This window comes from Rana temporaria, chromosome 10 (assembly GCF_905171775.1).
Source record: "Rana temporaria chromosome 10, aRanTem1.1, whole genome shotgun sequence".
Taxonomy (NCBI): Eukaryota; Metazoa; Chordata; class Amphibia; order Anura; family Ranidae; genus Rana; species Rana temporaria.
In genome coordinates this window covers 80,328,013-80,343,464 of record NC_053498.1, presented here as the reverse complement: position 1 = coordinate 80,343,464, position 15,452 = coordinate 80,328,013, and positions in this window count along the sequence as shown.

Genomic DNA, 15,452 nt, shown 5'->3' with positions numbered 1-15,452 from the left:
CTTCACCCCCCAACACGACCAAACATGAGGCCAATGGGCCACAACTTAGACACTATGCCCCACAGTCTGCCCACGTAATCTGAACCACTTTCCACCAGAAATCGAAAACGTGTGCCTAGATTGCAACACCTATGTGATATGTACTCCAAACAGAGACAGATCTCCTCCCTGAATAAAAATGCCTTTTTTACCTGCAGCAACCAAGTCAAAATCAGTCGCGGGGGTGCCAACCCAGGGGTCTCCAACCACGGCTGCCATATGGAATAAAATTTCCGGGCTGCATTTCTATGCTGATATGTAAGGTGCTCCCGTATAAGGATAAGGTTGACCTGTTCAATCCATTGTTTCTTGGTTGGGACATGCGGGGATAACCAAAATCTAGCCACTAACTTTTGTGCTAAATACAAGAGTCTGATCACTGCAATATTAATTGCGTGAGGGTATAGTTCTTTATCAACTGCACCCAATATGCATATTAGGGGGTCCAAAGGGACCCTAACTTGGTAAACCGAGGAAATAACCTCAGTAACACTACCCCAGAATCGGTGCAACTTAGGACAGCGCCACATCAGGTGGATGATCGACCCTACCTCCCCGCAATGTTTAGGGCACAGAGAAGAATATCTTCTTCCCCAACAAAACAATTGTATAGGCGTGCGGTAGGCCCTATGTAACATAAACATGTGAGATAATCTGTGTGATTGTGAAACCGAAGTGAGAGGACCTGCTTGTAAGCATGTGTCCCACGTTTCGCCAGTGATGACCCCTAAGTCTTCCGTCCAACCTCTTCTACTTGGTAAAGTCGCTGAGTCCTGTACGGTTGATAAAAGGCTGGAATAGATATGGGATATTAGGCCCCTTTTCTCCCGACCAAAAAAAACCTCTTTTATCAAGGGATGACTAGAGAGTAGGAGAACAGAAATCTGACTCTGAGCCTGCAGGGCATGCCGGAGCTGAAGGTATCTATAGAATTAGTGTCTGGGAAGGTTAAATTCAGTCTGCAAGTCCTGAAATTATTTAAGTACATTTTGATTATACAATTGGGCAATACTGCAGATACCGGCCAGTCTCCAGGACTGGAAGCCGTTTAATTTGGACACTTCCACTAAGTTGGAATCGGACATGTCTTTTTCTTTCAGCAGGTCGGCAGATGATCGCTTGATGATGTAATTGACAATGGATATACAGCCTCAGTGCCGGGTTACGGGCACCAACAAAAGTAAGGAGCCACTTGGCACTGTGTTCTTTTAAACCTTTTAAAATAAACGGAATTATACTATGGCGGTCTTTTCTTTCCTTTGTCCCGCTACATGATGTTGAAGTCAGGCTGAACTAAACAAACCAAGCTGCAAGTATAGTCCATTGTGACACAAAGCTACTATTGACCTCTTTTTAATTAACCCCCCTGGCATTATTCCCGAGTCTGACTCGGGGTTACATTTCTGTGCTGCGATCGGTAACCCCGAGTCAGACTCGGGCTCGCCTCGCTGAATCCACAGGCAGTGTTTACTTACCTTGTCCCTGGATCCAGCGATGCCACCGCGCTGTGTGAACGAGCGGGTGCTCGCTCGATTCACACAGTGCCTCTGTGTGCCGACCGATCTCCGTTTCCTGCGACATTACGACGCACGGGGGCGGAGAATGGCGCCAAATTCAAAAAGGTAAACAAACACATTACTTCTTAAGATTACAGTACTGTATGTAAAAAATACACCCCCCCCCCTTGTCCCTAGTGGTCTGCCCAGTGCCCTACATGTTCTTTTATATAATAAAAACTGTTCTTTCTGCCTGGAAACTGGAGATTGTCCATAGCAACCAAAAGTGTCCCTTTATGTCAAAAATGATTTTAGAGCAGCTAGAAAACAGCGATAATAAATTATAATCACTTGCAGAATTGTGCAATAGCGATTTGTGGGGAAATTCGTCATAAAAAAATAAAAGTAATGACAGCGACAATTCTGCAATTCTGCTAAATTTCAGTGATTTTGAGTTGATTACATTATTGAATAATTTTTATTATAATTATATTATTATTTGTTATAATTATTTATAATTATTTATTATATTATATATATATTTTTTTAAATGTCATACCAGGGATGCCTACTAGACTCCTGTTTGGTCAGATTTAAGTGAGTTATTCCTAAAAATTACAGGCCTACAGTATAAAATGCCAAATTTCCTTGCAAATAATGGTACTGCTTTCAGGACCTAAAATCTGAAATAATCATACCGCTAGGGAGGTTAAACAGGTCAACACCATCTGGTAAGGTGCCATCCTTTGAGCATACTTTGGGTGACTTTAAAGCTGGTAAAGGTGGAAACTTTCTCTCACAGTGAAGTTTGAAGACCTCTGAGCACAAGCACTTTATTTTATTTATTTATTTATATACAGACATTTGCATCTTCACTTTGCATAAATCCACCAGTTTGGATGGTACTTCTGGAGATTGTACACATTTTTATATTGTTGGCTTTGTTATTTATTTATATAGCTATATAATTATTTGTTTAATTTAATATGATCTACTACTATCACTGGTTATTTTGATCTTTAGAGCCGCGTAATCTATCTTATTTACAATCCGCCAGCGCAAGTTTTTGAGGCAAGTGCTGTATTCAGAAAGCACTTGCCTCTAAAGTTGCGCCGGCGGATCGTAAATCCCCCAGCGGAATTCAAATTCCGCGGCTAGGGGGAGTGTATTATTTAAATCAGGCACGTCCCCGCGCCGATCGTACTGCGCATGCGCCAGCTGCGATTTTTCCCAGTGCGCATGCTCTAAATAACGTCGCTAGGACGTCATTGGTTTCGGCGTGAACGTGAATCCGTATTCACGAACGCCTTACGCAAACGACGTAAAAATTCAAAACTCGGCGCGGGAACGACGGCCATACTTAACATAGGATACGCCACAAATAGCAGGGGTAACTATCCGCCGGAAAAAGCCGAGCGCAAACGACGTAAAAAAAAAAGAGCGACGGGCGGGCGTTCGTTTCTGAATCGGCGGATCTCCTCATTTGCATATTTGTCGCGTATACAAACGGAAGCGCCACCTAGCGGCCAGCGGGAGAATGCAGCCTAAGATCTGACTGTGTAAGTCACTTACACCTGTCGGATCTTAGGGAGATCTATGCGGAACCTGATTCTATGAATCAGACGCATAGATCCGACCGTCGGATCTCAGAGATACGACGGCGTATCAGGAGATACGCCGTCGTATCTCTATCTGAATCTGCCCCTGTGTCTCTATCTATCTCTCTCTCTCTCTCTAACTGTCTGACTGACTTCTCTTTAACAAAGCCGGAACACACTACACGTGGCCGCCTTATATAGTGTGGGGCGTGTACTAAACCCCCTGAGCCATAATTGGCCAAAGCCACCCTGGCTTTGGCCAATTATGGTTCTTCGTTTTTTGGGTGCTGTGATTGGCCAAGCATGCAGGGTCATGGTGCATGCTTGACCAATCATCAGCACGCAACGCCGCAGTGAATTATGGGCCGATGCGCGGCACTCGAATTTGGCGCGAACGACCTGTTTTGTTCAAAATTCGTCGAACGTACGAACAGACGATGTTCGAGTCGAACATACGTTCGAGTCGAATGACCAGCTCATCCCTAGTAGTAGGTGAAGGATGTACAAAACAAAAAGAGAGCAGTAGTCAGGGGCATGTAAAACACAGTGTATGGGTCAGGAGAGTGTGGAAGTCCACTTGCAATACTCACCCTCACTTTGCCCTTTCAGCAAAAATCCCCACGCCCTCCTCCCTGAATAAAGTCCAGCACTAATCTGTATGCTCAACCCTCCCAGAATGAATATTTGCCCCCCCCCCACAGAGGAAATTCTTTCCCCCCAATCTTCCCACCCAGCACAAATCTTCTTCCCCTTCCCCAGCACAAATCCTCCCCCACCTCAGGGATTTAGCTTGGATTTGTGGGACTCCAGAATTTAGTTAAAATCTCAGGATGGTCTTGCCAAATCTAGGATGGTTGGGAGGTATGCTAACCCTACCTTTCCTATCCCCTAACTAGCTAAACCTATCCCCCATTCTAACTTTTTAACCTATCCACTCTCGTCCCATCTAATCCTACCCTGTAAATATTTATACACCCCAGCCCTAAATATATACACCTTGCCCACCTACCTGAACCTTGTATCCCTACCCTCCCTCCAAAATAATCCTGTTTCTCTAACCTAGCCTTCAAATTACCTGAACCACCTACCACTAAATTCAACTCCCCTTGATAAGCACCCAACATCTTTTTATCCCCCTTCCCCCAATCACCCCAGCAAGTGGCAGTCCAGTTTTGCCCTCTGAGGGGTAGAAGGGAAGAGCCAAGAGACCTTGCTGACTGCTGGGGAGAGGTTAAGCTATAGGGGATGGAGTGAAACTGGCCAACTGAGGGGTGAGGTTCAGATATCACTAGTGTGTTATAGAGAGGGATGATCTCAATGGAGGTGGGAGGTTGTTGCCGCTGAAGAGGTTGTAATTTCAAAGTGACATGCGCCAGTTCTCTGGGGTCTCTGCTCCTCCAGCTGGTCCTGCACTGTTTCTGTTACAACCAGACCAGCACCAGACTCCACCCACTCCCGACACCTGCAGTTCCAACCACTTGGATCAAGAGATGATACCACTGTAAAAACTGCTGATCCCTTGGCTTTGCTTCCGTCCCACTAAACCAAAAAGGTGCTGGCTATGCACAGGTGCATTGGATAGAAGAAGATCCTGGACTGCCGCTCTCCTAAAACAATGTCTTTATTGTACAAATGAAATCCAAAAAACAACCAAAGTTCACTAGCTACGAGTAAACGAGTAAGCATCACATGATGTGAAATATGTCAGCCACCTTTTTCCTGTTGTTCACTTCATTTTGACTGCATCACTTTGGTTGTTTTTTGGATTTCATTTGTACAATAAAGACATCGTTTTAAGGAGTGCGGCAGTCCAAGATCTTCTTCTATCCAATCAACCACTTGCATCACCAGGACTCAGCCCAGCCCAAGAACGTTATACACATCTGCAGTCCTGTCCAACCATGTCTGTTACTGCCAGACTCCACCCCCTCTCCCCAGGAATGTCAACAGATGTGGGAAAGTGCCGGCCAACTAAAAGATGCTGGAATGTGCCCATGCTAATATGTCCTTGTCCCTCCACATTAAAGCGGGGGTTCACCCAAAAATAAATTTTTAACATTACATTCAGCCGAGTTGTCCTAATGACAATCGGCATTTTTTTTTGTTTTCGAGTACACAACGTATTTCACCGCCGCTTCCGGGTATGTCTTCTGCGGGACTGGGCGTTCCTATCTGATTGACAGGCTTCCGACGTCGCATACAGCGCATCACGAGTTGCAGAAAGAAGCCGAACATCAGTTCGGCTTCTTTCGGCAACTTGTGACGCGTAGTTTGCGACGGTCAGAAGCCTGTGAATCAGATAGGAACGCCCAGTCCCGCAGAAGACATACCCGGAAGCGGCGGTGAAATACGGTATGTACAAAAAAAAACAAAACAGCCGATTGTCATTAGGACAACTCGGCTGAATGTAATGTTAAAAATTTATTTTTTGGGTGAACCTCCAAGTGCCAGGGAGTTTGAGTTGGGAGGCATGCTGGCACACAGGGTAAATAAGGTGTGCCCAGGCACATCCCATGAGCATGCCTATGCAAAGAATCTTAAAAGGTTAAAATGATAAAGTGCCAATACTTACCAGCAATAATAATAATTTTTTTTTTTTTACTAAAGCGGTATTAAACTCTGCAACTTTTTTTGTTAAATGGGCCCCCAGGAGCCCAAGAGCTGTTAGCCATAACGTGCTAGCATGCACAGCAGACCTACCTATCAAACCATCTCCTTCGGTGCTGAGCTGTCAGCGCTTCCCACTGGTCACGGGCGCTTCCATCTTCTCCTGACCTTTCTTCTGGGTTTAAAATGTTTGGCCACTTGATTGTAAGGGCCACAATAATGTAATTTCTGTGTATGCGCACTGGAGTCATATCATCACGAAACAGGGCAGTTCTGTAAATGTACACTGAGCTTACTCAATGTATATTTACACTGACAGGCAGGAAGAAGCACTTAATAGGGTCTCTCCTGTCATAAAAATCCTGTATTTTTTTAGGTTTGTTTCTGCTTTAAATTAAAAACACCACCGAAAATACTGTATAATTCATCTGTTTATCCATCAAACATTACACTTCTAAAATTCTTCCTTATGGATTCTTGTCCATGTACTTCAGAATACATACGACTGCCACAACTTTAAACCCACTTGTGGTCAGATAATGCACCAGATAGAGTTGACCTATAAAATATTATTGCAATGCTTAGTACTGTACTCCATATCCTGTGAAAAAATTTCTATTGTGATACATGTGTAGCGGACTGCTCCTGTTGGGCAGACACTGCTTTAAATTTATAGGGGGTCTGAGTGTTAGTTAACTCGGGCATGTGTAATTTTGACTAAATTTAGCCTCTGTTTCAGCCATGGCTGTGCTGGGAGTAACCACCAATGTTCGCCTGGGGGTGTTATTACCACTCTAGGCCAAGGGTGGCAGCAGCAGAGTCAGGGTGTATTGGGCGTCCCCCTTGGCAGCCAATCAGTGGGGGGTGATCGTCCTGCTGTGCATGCTGGGGAAGGGTACTTAAGGAACAGACGCCACTGGACTGAGGTCATCTGTCTGTCGTCCCACCACCTTGTGGCCCACCTGGCCGGGGGTGCGTGTTCCTGAAATCCTGGCTCCGGGACCACGTTGGTCCGGGGTTGTGATCTGTCTAAGTAGGCCCAGTAGTCAGACTGGGACCTGTGCTTTCAAGGTGATCCTGTGCTATCTGTCCTGGAGGGAAGAAGCCGCTTGATGAAGGAAGCCAGGGGAGGACCTATCCTGTAGAGGACCATGCAAGAGGCTGGTATCTCGGGAGGAGGCCTGGAAACTTCATCGAAGGATGCACCATACACTGAGGGGCTTGATAGTGATCCCCTGTCAGATCTGAGTTCTACAGAAGTGAATCTGGAGAGATCCGGGTGCTGAATCCTGTGTTAAGGAGATTCAGGACCGAAAGTGTTTTATCACAAAGGAAGGTCTGTGGCAGAGACTGTACTTTACTCCGTGCGCCATTCCGGCTGCTAGGCCAGTGAGAGGGACCTATCCGGGTGAGCAATACCCACTCTGGCTAGTGTGGCTACGAGAACTGTTTGCTGGAAACAGGAGTGCTTCCGAATTGAGATTATGCACCTGAACCTATCTACTTGTTTTCCCTTCCACCCCATCAGCCACGTTTTCTTTCCTTACCAAGTTCTGCAAATAAATTTAAGAAAAAGTGTGAAGTGTGGACATTGAACTTTTCAACTCTCTTCTACTACCCTGGACGGCGAAGATATAGAGGTAACATGCTGCCCGAAATACTTAGCAGCTCCTTCGGGGGTTAGTGCTTCACATGTAAAAGAAAAAATAATTAATAATAAAATGTATTGTCTTACAATGTTATAGAAATGTTTTATAATTTTCCCCTAATGTCCTTTTTGTCAGGCCCACATCCTGATATTCACAAACACATAGGTCACATGGGATGTACAACAAGATATAGAAGTTTTAATTTTCTTTTCTACTCTCAAGATTCCCACAAATGTATTTATTTATTACAGGTATTTATATAGCACTGACAGTTAATGTAGCTCTTTTACATCAGTCTCTACCTTCAAGGAAGTTACAGTGTAAGGTATTCTGTCTTCTTTTATTACTCTTACTCATGTTACATGCTTAGCAATTCCCACAACCATAAAACAATACTTTAATTTCAAACAGTGTTCCTCTTTCTCAGGAAGATTATGGACACTAGGTGCCAGTAAATTTCTAAAAAGAAGTGCCCTTCTATATATACATTTTGGATCTTAGTGAATCTATATATACATTTTGGATCTGGAGTAAAAAAAAGACTATGGGGGTGATTTATTAAAAGGGGAGAGTTCAAAATCTGGTGCAGCTCTGCATGGAAACAATCACCTTCCAGTTTTTTTTGTCAAAGCTTAATAAAACAAGCTGAAGTTAGAAGCTGATTGGCTACCATGCACAGCTGCACCAGATTTCGCACTCTCCGCTTTTAGAAAATCAACCCCAGTGGGTTTTATCTTCCTTAATATGGATTATGCTAAAGAAGATAAAAAAAAAAAAAAAAAGTTTGGAAACAAACGTTTCTAGATGCTGACATTAAATATTTAAATTTGTTAGAAATGCAAGTTCCCTATCATTAAATACATCTGGGGCTTTTTCATTGCACTCAATATTCTTGTATTCGTTCTATAAATTCGTTACCTTACCTCTTACAAAATCTCTTCCCTATATTCCTTACTAGCAAGCCAATTGACCAGGTCCTTAGATAATAAGCTTCCAATGATTTACACTTTCCCCTAAATCTATAATTTCAGGACGTTAAAAATAAAATTAAAAAACTACGCTCAGTGATAAATGAACATAAACCTAAAAAATAATAGAAATCATAAATTTGATGGAATAGCAGCGCTCACTAACACATCCATATACTAATGAGATCCTATAATTATAACAAAATAAAGTTGGGCTCTGCATTTTATCAGGTGTCATAAAATGCACAGACCTGACAATGTGCAAAGCATGCAAATAAATACATAAAATAAAAAAATCTATCAAAGAAAATGTATCATCATTAATCATATAAATTCATCAAATGTGCTTATTGTCCAACAATTCATAGGGATTGTGCAAACACCGCAAAATGTGAAATCAGTGCAAACGATATAAGTGAAACAAAGTCCATATGAAATTTCATGTGACTCCTTTCACTATTTAAACACCAGCTTCTTACCTGATTACTAGACCACAAGTTATGGGAGGTCTGTATGGTGTTCACTTAAACAAGAAGCTTATATACTGCAATCTCCTATCCAGACCCAGAATTGGGAACCACAGTCCTCGTCGGCAGGAATTTTAACTGGTAAAAGATGTAAATCACAGAAGCCACATAGCAGAAAACTGTAATTACCAGTATATAGATAGGTACTCAAATTATACCATATATACAGATCGTTATAGCAAAAGGATCGGCAGCATGATTAGGTCAGCTTTAGTCCCATGCTGGTGCATTTCACTGTAGTAAAACATTCTCAAGGGGGATCCGAGAATTATTTTGACGGTTTATTACATTTATACACATCGCTAACCATGGGAGCTGCTTTTCCACATGAAGCCCGAAATCTAATTGATCTTACTCACATTTCAATTCATGAACAAACAGGTTTTAAAATAAATGTTTAAAAATAAAATTAAATAAAAACCAATGTATAGATGGTACAATTAATCTTATCGACATCTTATGGCCAATTAAAATACAATTCATGACGAGAAATGGCTACCATTAACACAAAAAAGAAACATTCCAACAGTAACACAAATAATGGCTTTAATAAAAACATAATATCCTTAAAATAGTTCAAATGTATTCAGCTATTATTCACAAAATAGTTTAATTCCCACGCTATATTCAAACCACATGGGCTATATGACGATAGTTACAAATGCATTTCATCTCTAGTTTAGAGACATTTCACGCCATATTGCACCCCTACCAATGCACTATGAACCTATCTATTCCTATGATTTTCAAACTAGAGATTGTTTTGTGTGACAAGTGGCATAGTGCCTAGATAAACTATGCCCAGGAGATCCCTTCCTGTTTTTATTGAGATGTTCATTATTTTTCACCTGCAGTGCCCATGTGGTCCTCCCCACATAATGTAAACCACAAGAACACTGCTGGAGGTAAACCACACACTTGGTCATGCAAGGTATAAAATGTTTAATGGAATATGTCCTTTTAGTAGTTTCAGAAGCAAATGTCTTAGTTCTTACCACATTATGTTTAATGCATTTGCAAACTTGGCATCTATGACGGGAAAAAACCTTTAAACCCCCAAACATGCTTAGATGTCTGGGTTGTTCAACCACGTTTGGGGCTATCTAATTTCTTAAGATTGGGAGCTTTCTTAAAAATCATAACAGGCTTTTTGGGTAAATTAACCCCCAAAACTCTGTCATTTTTCTAAATACTCCAACGTTTCTTGAGTAATTTCCTCACTACGTAATTGTAAGGTACCTGTGATTGGTAGTGTCCGAAGTGGAACTTGTGTGCTGAGGATTCAGGCAAAACGTAGTCAGTCAGATTAGGTTGGCAACAAATCAGGCAAAGCGGTACACGATTGAAATCCAGAGAGTGGTCAGGCAGGCAGAGGTCATACAGGAGCTGGCGGTGAAGTACAAAATCAGCAGGCTAGAGAGTAGTCAGGGATTCAGGCAGAAGTTCAAGATGACAATCAAGATCACAAGCAATCAGAACACCCAGGGAGCTAATCCACACAAACGGGTGCTGAGTGATAGCATCACTTCCTATTTATGGGCTGCATTGATTGAAAATTGCCCACAGCTGGCAGCAGGTGGGGCTAGTGAGTCCAAGGTAATGCTTAATACTGCGAGGACATTTCCAAAACTCCAGATCTCCTCCGTAGCACAACAGGTAAGGCTGCAGCTGTGGGACCTGGAAGATCCTGGTTCATATACACCCCAGTACATGACAGGGCCCCCTCCCCAGTGGGCCTAGTGGGGCATAGTGGGAAAGGAGGCATGGAAGTCTTGAATAAGAGAAGGGGCATGCAGATCTTTGGCTGGAACCCAGGAACGGTCTGTGACGGGATATCCCTTCCAATGAACCAGATACCGAAGGCCATGACCCTGTCTTCTAGAATCAAGAATCTTGGAGACTTCAAACTCATTTTATCTATCATCAACAACAACAGGAGGAGGTAACTGTTGCATTCTGGAGTAGTGATTGAAAATTGCTTTTTTGAGGAGGAAAACGTGGAACACGGGATGTATCCGGAGAGAGGAGGGTAATTTCAACTGATAGGAGACTGGCCCGACTCGAGCAATAATTCTGTAAGGACCAATGATTCGAGGGCCCAATTTGGTAGAAGGTTGTTTCAGGTTTGATAGCCAAACTCTGTCCCCCACCACATATGGAGGTATATGGCATCTTTGTTAGAAAAAAGCGCATACTTGCCTGCTGACTTCCGTAGTAATGAGCAAATCTTTTTCCAATGTAGCAGTATATTTTTCACCCGCTGATCTGCTGCTGGTACACCAAAAGAAGGCTGAAGTAGGGGAAAAGTCTGAGGGTGATAGCCTCGGGCTGCATAGAATGGTGTGGTATGAAGAGCACTGTGCCAACCCAGGCACTATATTTATGGTTCAATCTTCTTTTTATTATTTTTATAAACAATTTACACAAATTATACATTACAAATACATTCATATGCAATAGGCCAATACAGTAGGTGAACCCGATTTTGTGTCAATCTCGCTCTCTTTCTCAGCGAGATTGAGCACCTACGAGCCCCATCGCGGGAGCCAGCGCCGAGCTGGCTTGCCGCGATGGAGACAGAGCCGTCATAGAAGCGACGGGAGATCCGACTTGGATTCCCGCCAATTCTACACGTGTGCGGCGTTTGTTATGAATCCTGAAGGGGAAGTCCCCGCCGGATTTTAAATAAAAATCCGGCATGGGTCCCCCCCTCAGGAGCATACCGGGCCCTTAGGTCTGTTATGGGTTGTAAGGAGAGCCCCACTACGCCGGAAAAAACGGCGTAGGGGGTCCCCCTACAATCCATACCAGACCCGTATCCAAAGCACGCTACCCGGCCAGCCAGGAAGGGAGTGGGGACGAGCGAGCGCCCCCCCCCCTCCTGTGCCGTACCAGGCTGCATGCCCTCAACATGGGGGGGTTGGGTGCTCTGGGGCAGGGGGGCGCACTGCGGCCCCCCCCACCTCAGAGCACCCTGTCCCCATGTTGATGAGGACAGGGCCCCTTCCCGACAACCCTGGCCGTTGGTTGTCGGGGTATGCGGGCGGGAGGCTTATCGGAATCTGGGAGCCCCCTTTAATAAGGGGGCCCCCAGATACCGGCCCCCCACCCTAAGTGAATGAGTATGGGGTACATCGTACCCCTACCCATTCACCTGCAAGAAAAGTGGTAAAAACACAAATAAACCACACAGTGTATTAAAATATTTTATTTTTCTGCTCCGGAGGCCGCCCCCTGTCTTCTTTATTAGCTCTTTTACCAGGGGGGGCTTCTTCTTTGACGTCTTCGGGTGGGTGGGGGCCGCCGTCTGGTTCTCTTCCACCGCCGGGGGGGGTGGCTTTTAAAAAAGCCTCCACCCCCCCCGGCGGGTTTCCTCCGGCGTCTTCGGCGGGGCTCTTCTTCTTCCGCTATCCCGACGGGTCTTCTCAACTCTCCGGGGTTCTCCTTCTGTCTTCGCCGCTCTCCGTTGTTGACTCGGCGCACCCCGGTTCTTCGTCTCGCTGTCCGGTGTCTTCTTCCGTGCTGTACGTCTTCTCCTTCCGTGCTGTGATGAGTTCTTCTTCCGTGCTGTGACGTCATGTTCTTCACTTCTCTCCTTCTCCCGATGTTGACTCGCCGGTCCTCCTCGCTGAAATGACGGATGCGCGCCTTGCATCGGACCTATATAGGCCTCACAGTCCCATCATGCTCTGTACCTACCCATGTGATACCTACCACGTGGTAGGTATCACATGGGTAGGTACAGAGCATGATGGGACTGTGAGGCCTATATAGGTCCGATGCAAGGCGCGCATCCGTCATTTCAGCGAGGAGGACCGGCGAGTCAACATCGGGAGAAGGAGAGAAGTGAAGAACATGACGTCACAGCACGGAAGAAGAACTCATCACAGCACGGAAGGAGAAGACGTACAGCACGGAAGAAGACACCGGACAGCGAGACGAAGAACCGGGGTGCGCCGAGTCAACAACGGAGAGCGGCGAAGACAGAAGGAGAACCCCGGAGAGTTGAGAAGACCCGTCGGGATAGCGGAAGAAGAAGAGCCCCGCCGAAGACGCCGGAGGAAACCCGCCGGGGGGGTGGGGGCTTTTTTAAAAGCCACCCCCCCCCTGGCGGTGGAAGAGAACCAGACGGCGGCCCCCACCCACCCGAAGACGTCAAAGAAGAAGCCCCCCCTGGTAAAAGAGCTAATAAAGAAGACAGGGGGCGGCCTCCGGAGCAGAAAAATAAAATATTTTAATACACTGTGTGGTTTATTTGTGTTTTTACCACTTTTCTTGCAGGTGAATGGGTAGGGGTACGATGTACCCCATACTCATTCACTTAGGGTGGGGGGCCGGTATCTGGGGGCCCCCTTATTAAAGGGGGCTCCCAGATTCCGATAAGCCTCCCGCCCGCATACCCCGACAACCAACGGCCAGGGTTGTCGGGAAGGGGCCCTGTCCTCATCAACATGGGGACAGGGTGCTCTGAGGTGGGGGGGGCCGCAGTGCGCCCCCCTGCCCCAGAGCACCCAACCCCCCCATGTTGAGGGCATGCAGCCTGGTACGGCTCAGGAGGGGGGGGCGCTCGCTCGTCCCCACTCCCTTCCTGGCTGGCCGGGTAGCGTGCTTTGGATACGGGTCTGGTATGGATTGTAGGGGGACCCCCTACGCCGTTTTTTTCGGCGTAGAGGGGGCTCTCCTTACAACCCATAACAGACCTAAGGGCCCGGTATGCTCCTGAGGGGGGGACCCATGCCGGATTTTTATTTAAAATCCGGCGGGGACTTCCCCCTCAGGATTCATAACAAACGCCGCACACGTGTAGAATTGGCGGGAATCCAAGTCGGATCTCCCGTCGCTTCTATGACGCGCTTGCTGGGATGTGCTGTCACTATTCCAGTGAGTGTGAGATGTCGGCGAGATCTCGGCACCCTGTCGCCGAGTATCAGCGCGACGCTGTCGTGCTGAAAGCACAATATCACAAACACCTACTGTACCTATTTTCCTATATGCCTGGCTAAGGTCCATAGTTTATAGTATTGGGTCTAAGGGTCTGTTTACCTTTATTATTCCCTTTATTCTTTCTCCAATCTTTTCCAAGCTTTCTTCATTAGTTCCCATTTATTCTCCTAATCACTCATTAATAAAAATAAAAAAATACACCCCCATTAGCCTTCCCCCTCTCTCCCTCCCTCCCAGTCCCTTGGGGTCTTGTTCTTATTTATAAATATTTTATTATATTCATTGAGGACTGCAATTCATCCCATCGTTGCCATATTTCTGGCATTTGATTCTTTATATATCCTTCCTCCCTTATTTGTTTTTCCATATATTGAATTTCGTTCATTTCACATATCCATTCCGTTATTGTAGGACTTTGTGTTTCGTCATCTGCGGGCTGTTATTATTCTGGCTGCTGTTGTCATGTGGTGAAGAATGTCTGCCTTTATAGCATTTGTTGACCCTGGTATTATAGATAATATTGAGACATTTATATTTGGATTTATCTCAATTCCAGATGCCTTCTGATATACGTTAACCACTTAAGGACCGCCTCTTGCACATTTACGTCGGCAGAATGGCACGACTGGGCACAGGCACGTACCTGTACGTCCCCTTTAAGTGCCCAGCCGTGGGTCGCGCGTGCGCCCACAACCCGGTCCGAAGCTCCGTGACCCACGTGGGACCCGCGGACCCGATCGCTGCCGGTGTCCCACGATCGGTCACAGGAGCTGAAGAACGGGGAGAGGTGTGTGTAAACACACCTTCCCCATTCTTCACAGTGGCAATGTCACTGATCGTCTGTTCCCTGATATAGGGAAAGGCGATCAGTGACGTCACACATAACCCCTACAGCGCCCCCTAGTGGTTAACTCATAAACTGCAATTGTAATTTTCACAGTAAACAATGCATTTTTGCTGTGAAAGTGACAATGGTCCCAAAAATGTGTCAAAGTTGTCCGATGTGTCCGCCATAATGCCGCAGTCATGAAAAAAATCACTGATCGCCGCCATTAGTAGTTAAAAAAAATATATTAATAAAATTGCCATAAAACTATGCCCTATTTTGTAAACGCTATAAATTTTGCGCAAACCAATCGTTAAACACTTATTGAGATTTTTTTTACCAAAAATATGTACAAGAATATGTATCGGCCTAATTTTTAAAGAATTAATACATCCTCACATGTAGTGCACATGTGGATGCATGATGTTTTCGCATATGCCACGTCCTGAACAAATTTTGAAAAAGGGAATGACTTAGGGGCTAGTCATGGACTTTGTCGGCATGATAAGTTAGTAAAGATATGAGTCTTTCAAAAACTGACTTTATATATAAAAATATTTATTACAAAAAAATATATATTTTAAAAGTTTTCCTCCAAAGAGTACACATAAATTACACATAGCATTTGATCAGTACAGCGTTCACAGTAATTGATGTAGCTTAGAAGATTAAATCTGGTTGTACAGTACTAGCACCAATTGATATAATACTAGACTAGATGTCCAAAAGTGGACTAATAGTTGGAACCATAAATAAATACAAAAGCTTCTAAAGAAAATCATCAGCAACTGAAGATTT